Source organism: Anguilla anguilla, chromosome 1, assembly GCF_013347855.1.
Source record: "Anguilla anguilla isolate fAngAng1 chromosome 1, fAngAng1.pri, whole genome shotgun sequence".
Lineage (NCBI taxonomy): Eukaryota > Metazoa > Chordata > Actinopteri > Anguilliformes > Anguillidae > Anguilla > Anguilla anguilla.
The window spans coordinates 76,042,832-76,051,753 of NC_049201.1; the positions used below are offsets into that span (position 1 = coordinate 76,042,832).

Below are 8,922 nucleotides of genomic sequence, written 5' to 3' on the forward strand. Positions count from 1 at the left end.
TTGAAAATAATAAAAAATTTGAATTACAAGATTTTTTTTTAAACCTACCAGACTCATGTACACTCGTGTGTCCCTTCATATGCAATACGCCTTGTTAATTCATAAAGCACATTAAATTATACATTCAGTTGTTTTACATGCCCAGACTTGCGGGACTTTTGGAAGTTGTTTTTGGAAATGTTTGTAATGCGCCTACAGGCCAAGTCTCCCGTGCTAAAGAGATTTCTGCTCTCCCCGCGCATCACCCGTTTAAATAAAGGCCGAACAGAGATGAAAATGTAATTAATCAAACTCTGCACACGCTCGACTTCGCCGGAGCAGACCCGTTTCTGTGCCACCGTCGGGGTCAATGAGGGCGAACGTAAATCAGTTTAATAGAGTGGTCTTCTCTGCGCTCCGGGTAAAAATAGCCACCGGTGGGCAGGTCTTGCCTTATAATGAGGTTATATTGGCTTTTTAAAGCGGGGAGAGACAGGCTTTCCATTGCACTGGTGCGTGACTGTGACATCATAATCAAGACCCGCTGATGCGTTACTGTGACATCATAATCAAGACCCACTGGTGCGTTTCTGTGACATCATAATAAAGACACTCTGGCGTGTTTCTCTGACATGATAATGAAGACATACTAGTGTTAACTGTGACATCATAATGAACACACTACTGCATAAGTGTATTATAGCCACCGTGTTGTAGCGTGCGCTGGAATGGGTGTTGGATGATGGTGTCCTCAGCTGCAGCGGTGCTTTTGAGGGTTCTTGGGAAGAGATAGTTTGAGAACCCCCCCTACAGTGCGTTTCAGAATAACATAACAAACATCTGACTTGGACCTGTGCATAACAGTAATGAAAGTAAAGATCAATTAACCCTCAGCCTCACACACACACACACACACACACACACACACACACACACACACACCCACACACACACACACACACTCACACACACACACACACACTCACACACACACACACACACTCACACACACCCACACACTCACTCACCCACACACACAGTATAAACCCATTCCTGGTGCTGACAGTTGGGCAGTGAATCCCGCCCCCCCCCTACCCTGTTCAGACCGCTCCTCGCGTCCCCACACCGCGCGTGTGTGCGTGTGTGCATGTGCGTGTGTGTGTGTGTGAGTGGATGTGTGTGTGACGTGTCAGCACGCTTCGCTCCGCATTCCTGCGACGCCGCCGTCCTTTTTCCAGCACGACTGACGGCATCGCTGTTTCCACGGAGACGGGAGGCGGGGCGTTACTAACGCTATAATTGCGGCAAGATTGATGGTGATGGGAAATGTGCCGACGCGGTCCACTCCCCGACCCATTATCACACTACGGCACAGAGTAACAATGGAGGATTAGCACGCACGCCTAGCCTTTGTACCTGCGCTGGATCACCTACCTGACTGCACACAGTCCTGGCCCCGCATTTACGCACCACACAAACACGCTCGGGAGTTCAGCACTTTCTCATCCACGGTGACTCATACATACCATCCATTTATACAGCGGGATACGCACTGAAGCAATTAAAATTAAGCACCTTACTCAAGGGGTACAAGCAACAACAGTGCCTCAACCTGAGATTCAAACCTGCAACCACTGTTGGACGTCCCATACCCTAAGCACTACACCATAACAGACACCAGAGAAGCACACTGAAGTTCTTGGAGAAACAAAAAGTACAGCCTATAGAAATCAAATATACCGAAAATATATTTAAACCAATATATTGCAACACTTCACAATATATGTGGGCAAATACACAAATTACGACTGCATTTAGATACTGCAATATATACATATATATGTATATATTTACTGCTGTGAAATATGGTTAATGATTAATGATAATATATAAATCACTTTTCAAAAAACAGTCCATATATTCACAATATATTGCATTATATTCAGTTTTCTAAAGTGGAACCTTCTCCATTCAAGCTCTGAACTCTTACACGTACACACATGCATACACACAGACAGGCTGACACACACCCACCCACCCACACACACACTCACAAGCATTTATTCACTCCTACACATACACACATGCGTACAGACAGACAGACTGACTGACACATCGGCTGGTGTGTGATTGGCGGGCTCCTAACATGGGTCACACACTCATCTGAAATACTTTAACTCTTTAGACGTCAGTAAAAATGCGAGAACACCTGCAGATCCCTTGAGAACTATCAGCGAAACACTGTGTAACCCACAGGAATTTCATTGGTGTTTAAAGGGTTAAAGTATGTCAAATAATTACACCCATTAAAATAATTCTGGGCTGGCAGGTGCACAGTCAAGCTCATTATAAACACAGTGGGGGTGCTGAAATTTAATGTGGGGTAGGGGGGGGGGGCTAAACAAATGGTACCCATTCTCTGTAAACTCAGCATCAGAAATAATGGGGAACTGCCGCTCCCCTGCTCAAATCGGGCTGTCCCACAGGCAGGCACCTGCCCTAGGACTCTGTACTACAAGGAGCCACTGGACAGCTGAGAGACGAGCCTCCATGCATCCCCATGACCCTTCACCTCCGGAGATGCTAACATACCCTCACACCTCCACCACCAACTGCAGTGCGCCAGCAATCAACACACCTGGCAGTGTTGAGAATTCCACCTGCGGAACCCTCTCACTGTGGAGTTCCACCCGCGGAACCCTCTCACTGTGGAGTTCCACCAGCGGAACCCTCTCACTGTAGAGTTCCACCTGCGGAACCCTCTCACTGTGGAGTTCCACCCACGGAACCCTCTCACTGTAGAGTTCCACCTGCGGAACCCTCTCATTGTGGAGTTCCCCCACCAGAACTCTCTCACTTCAGAGGTCCACTATAACTCTCTTGCTCCAGATTTCCAGTTTCCAAGCAGTCCAAACCACTATCCATGTGGAATTCCCTGAGTGGAATCTGCTGGAGCTGGAGCTCCATGGGAAGAATGAAGTGTTCAGAGGGACAGACTGACAAGCAGACAGACAGACAGGCAGGAAGCCAGATAGGCAGGCAGACAGACAGGAAGCCAGACAGACAGACAGACTGACAGACAGACAGGCCAGCAGACAGACAGACAGACAGGCCGGCAGACAGACAGACAGGCCAGCAGACAGACAGACAGGCAGGCAGACAGACAGACAGACAGACAGACAGACAGGCCTTGCTTTGGCCCTGTCCTCTCTTTGATGGAGCTTACGGTGGACAATACATCTGTCCTCACCCCACCTCTTCGATTCCACAAACATAAGGCTTCATAAACAGAGCCTGCTGTGGGTGATGCTGCTATGACTGACCTAATACTATTCATCATATCTTTTCAAAGCTGCACGCACTCACACACGCGCGCCTTCACACACACAGTCTCACACACAAAAACACACACACTGTCTCTCTCACACACACACACAAACACACACACACACACACACACGCAAACACTCACAGCCTCCCACACATGTACACAAACACACACATTCACACACACACTGTCTCACACACAGTCTCTCTCTCTCTTTCTCACACACACACACACCCGTCATACAAACACATACACACACTCGCTCATATACTCACGCAGACACACACACACACACACACTGTCTCACACACAGTCTCTCTCTCTCTCTCACACACACCCGTCATACAAACACATACACACACTCACTCATATACTCACGCAGACACACACACACACACAGCTCTGAAAATCAGAATTAATTAGTGAGCATGTCTTATGTCTCATGATGAAAGCCTCATTGGAAAACGACACAAAAACCGGCATTTATTAAAAGATTCTAATCCTCAGATAAACCATTCCACGCTGAGAAAACGATCCGTTTTGAACAGTCCAGACCTCTGAACAATCTCACACCGTAGTTACGTTTCGGAAAGGCCAAAATCCACACACATTTACGGCAAGGGGAAGAGCAGTCACAGCCCATGACTCCAAGCACCTGAAACTACAGGTGCAAAACCAACACACACACACACACAAAAAAAATTCACCTCACCTCTACATACAAGAAAGTGGGGGGGGGGGGCGATACACAGAACACATCCCAATAAATGTTTCCGAGCAACCGCACCAGAACGCCGAAGCTCCAGACCGCGGTTTTCATTTTTTAATCCGCAAACTTCTCATTTAGCGACTTCGTGACCAGCGGGAGTTGTGGGAAGGCTGCCGGCTACGCTCGGAGGACTCCGCCGTAATAAGCAGGAACGGCGGCAAATTCGGTTTGGCGGTTCGGCGAGCTTCCGCGGCGTGGAAAAGCTATCACACAGCGAGCGGGGGCGGGGGGGGTGGGGGGGGGCAGTAGATGATCGCTCCGGGGGGGCGATGCGTTCGCACCCTCATTCGAGAAGGTCGGAGATGGAGAGAGAGAGAGAGAGTGTGAGAAAGAGAGTGTGAGAGAGAAAGCTACAGAGAGAGAGAGTGTGTGAGAGAGAGAGGGATAGCTACAGAGAGAGAGAGATAGAGACAGAGAGCTAGAGAGAGATAGCGAACAAGAGAGAGAGCTAGAGAGAGAGAGAGTGTGAGTGTGAGAGAGAGAAAGCTACAGAGGGAGAGTGTGAGAGAGAGAGAGGGATAGCTACAGAGAGAGAGAGAGAGAGAGATAGACAGACAGAGGTTCTTACCATGCCAATAAAGCTTATTGAATTGAATTGAATTGAGAGAGATAGAGACAGAGAGCTAGAGAGAGATAGCGAGCAAGAGAGAGAGAGTGAGAGAGAGAGCTAGAGAGAGAGTGTGAGCGTGAGAGAGAGAAAGCTACAGAGAGAGAGAGCTAGAGAGAGAGAGAGAGAGACAGACAGAGAGGGCGAGGGAGAGGCAGAGAGAGTGTGAGAGAGAGAGAGGGATAGCTACAGAGAGAGAGAGTGTGAGAGAGAGGGAGGGAGTGTGTGACAGCGGCGGAGGACGGGTGACTCTGAGATTCGGCTCGTACGGCGCGCTGGCTGCAGATTCCTTTCTCTGAATCACAGGGCCTCCGAGCGGCACCGGCGCTGCCGTTTGCCAACCGCGATAAGGAGGACACCCGAGTGACCTCTGACCCCAGCCTTTTGCTCCTCCAGGAATCCTCCAGATGGGATTGTGGGTAACAGAATTCATGAACGAAACCAGACCTGCCACCCTCATCACTCAACATCAGAGAAAATGCACGAACAACAGTGAACAACTGACACACACACACATCAAAACACTCACACACAAACCAAAACAATCACACATACACACACACCAAAACACACACACACACCAGAACACTCACTCTCTCTCACACACACACACATCAAAACACTCACACACACACCAAAACACTCACACACACACACCAGAACACTCACACACAAACCAAAACAATCACACACATACACACACACCAAAACACTCACACACACACACCAGAACACTCACACAAACCAAAACAATCACACACATACACACACACCAAAACACTCACACACACACACCAAAACACTCACAAACACACACACGCCAAAACACTCACACACACACCAAAACACTCTCTCTCACACACACACACCAAAACACTTACATACAAACATACACACACACACCAAAACACTCACACACAAACCAAAACAATCACACATACACACATACCAAAACACTCACATACACACACACACCAAAACACTCACGCACACATCAAAACACTCACATAAACACACACACCAAAACACTCACACACAAACCAATACACTCACATACACACACGCACGCATGCCAAAACACTCAAATACATACACACACGCACACAAACCAACACTCACATACACACCAAAACTTACACACATACAAACAACCTCTCTCCCTCTCTATCTATCACACACACACAAACACATACAAAGCTAGAATGGCATCCTGTGAAGGTGAATAGAATAGCCAGTGAGACAGAGAAAAACGCAGCAGAGGACAAACGCAGGGGTGCTGCAGTACACGCGCAGAGACAGCAGCCTGTTCGCAGGAACTGCGACTTGCACGTACTTGCGCGGAACGGGAGCGGCAGCGGGGAACAGACGCGGCAGCTGGCTGCGACTTACTGGAAAGCGATCAGCAGTTCGCCTTCATGTCGGGAGGCAGGTCAAGGCAGGTCCTCTCGTCTTTTTACCGGCCCCACCTGCGCGATTACCGTTTTACTGCCGCCCTGCCGCAGCTGCGAGACGGTTCTATTCTGTTAGCCTGCAACTCACCTCGTTCCCAACGCCGCCAGCCGCAAAGCAAAAAAACCCACTGCCGCCAATTCCTCGGGGACAGGGCCTAGACTCCGCGCGCGCGCACACAGGCAGACTGGCGGACAGACACATACACAAACTCGCTCATCAAACGTCAGACGTGTTGACAGAGTAAACGCTGCTTGTCAGCTCTAATTGAAATATCAACATATGGAGCCGCATGATCGCACCTCCCTAGCAGCAAAATGTTGTTTTTTTTTTGGTGCAGTACCGGGCCAAGTCCAAGAGACCAGAACGTCTATTTGAGCAAGCCGCGCAAACCGCAATATAGCCGACTACATACTGACGTGTTGGAAATGCACATTCGATATGCTGCCATCAGGGAGTTTGTGTCATACGAGGCAAAGTTTCAGGGCTGCAATTAATGTTTAATCAATAGAGGGAAATATCTGCTAACGCGAAAATGTTAAAGACTGTAAATGCCAGGGAAACTGGCTTAGATATTACTACTCTGAAGATGAATATTTTAACACAATCAATACGCCACAACAATGAACTGTGGATTAGCCCGAAGACAGGAAACTTCTCAAATGTAAAACGTAGCGTTAACGCGACCTCCAATCGAAATGACGCATTTACCATCCGCTTGAGGTCCAATCTAATCCAATATACGTACTTTACCTCCAACTGATGCTTTCGGTCTGTCGTCACAAAAACAGTATCATCGACACTGAATTAACATAACCTTGCATAATTAAGTGTTGGCTTGTTTACTGTGGTAAAACGATTAAATGTAGGCTAGGCTATGGTTTTATGACTTTTGTCAAGATACTCAAAAGCGAAACTCAATCGCCCGCTTTGTAAACATAAACAAATATATATAAAAAATAAAGTTATGCACTACTTCAGTTCGCGACAATGCTGATGGGGAAATTGATTGTTACCTGGATTATGTAATAAAACTAACTTTACTTAGAACGGACGTTATGTTTCAGTGCTGTTTTGGAATAACCGTCCTTTTTTACTCGTAAAACCATTCCATGCGGTGCAAGTACATTGTTCTTGGGCAGAACACGTCTTTTCCTGTTCACAAACCAAAATGCCCCAGAGAGTACAAGAACGCACGGTTCAAGTTCCACACTCAACCTCTGAGGAACATGAAAAGTTGAGCAGACGCCGCCGTCGTTACTGCTTGGCAACAAAGACGGGTCGGCTCTATCCCGCGTTACAAAACTTTACGTGCCGATCCGGCAGCAGCATCGACGGTCGTGCTACCGAGCTAACATTTCACCGAGCGCTTCGTTTGCTACAGATTAACAGTGTGCGGACATGGAATGGATTCGTATCCCACCCAAGATCAAGATTTCATAATCATAATTTCAAAGCGCCAAGCACGCAGTTGTTCCTGGCAAGAGAGACTGTAAGACATTACGGCAGCCCCCCAACAGTTTTTAAAAAAAACAGCTGTCCCATCGACCCGCTACAATCCTGGCAACCGGTTTTCGCCGCAGTCCGGGCGCTTGAAGGAGGCTTCATTTGGCTGCGACAGCGGAACAGGGGAAGGGGAGGGGGGGTGAAACTTGCCGCAGTTCGGAGTTTTGCAGCCCCTGTTCGTGTTTAGTGGGGAGTGAAACGGAGGGCGCTGCGGCAGCCCCTCTTTTTTCGCTGTTACACGCCACGAGCTAACCTCTAAAAGAGACCAACCGTCGTTCCCTTACCTTGCCATATGGAAAAGCGATATTTCCCCGAAGCGCATTCGGTCGCCGTCCTTAGATCAACATAGAGAGAGCGAGGCGGATGGCTTCACCGGGGGAAAAAACAACCCCCGTTTTTCCAGATCCGAGATTCGTCCTCAGTGGTAGAAGGTTTTCGTCCCCCCCTCTCGTTCGTCTCTGCCCCGTTTTCCCCTCCCAGCTCTGCGGGATCAAACCATCACATTCCACCGACTCCCTAACAATGAAAAAGGTGGGCTTTCCTTTCCTCCGGAGGATCCACCCCCTTACGCGACTACGCCGTGCCTCCGAGCGCAGAAAGAACGCCCTTCCCCGCCGATGGAAACCCGCCTCCCCGGACAGGAACCGGTGAGTAAGTGCGAACACATTTCCCGAGTCTGGGAAAGGCAAGGAATGGGCTAGAAGAGGAAAGAAGAAGAAGAAGAAGGAAAAAAAAGAAAGGCAGAGGCAGGGTTTCGTGTTAAACGCTCCCCCACCTCTCACAGGTCTCGGCTCATTGTCTACCCGCCCCTGCCGCAGCGACCCGCGCGGTCCTCGGTCTTAATGGCCGTGTGCGTCAGCCGCAATGCCCAAACAAGGACGGTGTTAGGAGGTTTGGGGGGGGGGGGCTCATTAACGAGGGGTTCAACGCGAAGTGAGCGGAGGAAACGAGGGCGAAACGGGAGACTTTTTGTCTGGCGCTCTTGCAGTCAGCGAAGAGACGGGCAGGGCTTGGGGCTTGAAGTTTGCTGATTGCGGGAAAAAAGTGGTGGGATGGGCGGGAGGAGGGGGTATTCATGCACACACTCGCTATAGGCTACGTGTATATTATAATTTATTTTATTTTATTTGCTGCTGTTTTTGGTTTTCAGTACTGTCGTATGAGGAGGCTGCACCGGCTTCAGTACTGTAAAAACGTTTCACACTTTCCAGTAACTTCCTGCATGAAAGTCTGTGAAATATAATCAGTTTTCTGGTTATGATATAATCGTATTCTTGTTTCCCC

The 8,922-nt window shown here is 48.7% G+C and overlaps 1 protein-coding gene across 1 annotated transcript in view; it reads right to left on the reverse strand.

The window, feature by feature from the left end:
* Window positions 1-8,495, reverse strand: part of luzp1 (leucine zipper protein 1) — a 57,344-nt gene extending 48,849 nt beyond the window's left edge. The window contains exon 1 of the mRNA XM_035390645.1: window positions 7,923-8,495. The gene's annotated coding sequence lies outside the window, so the exon portion shown is untranslated. The remainder of the gene's footprint in view (window positions 1-7,922) is intronic.
* Window positions 8,496-8,922: the final 427 nt, after the last annotated feature.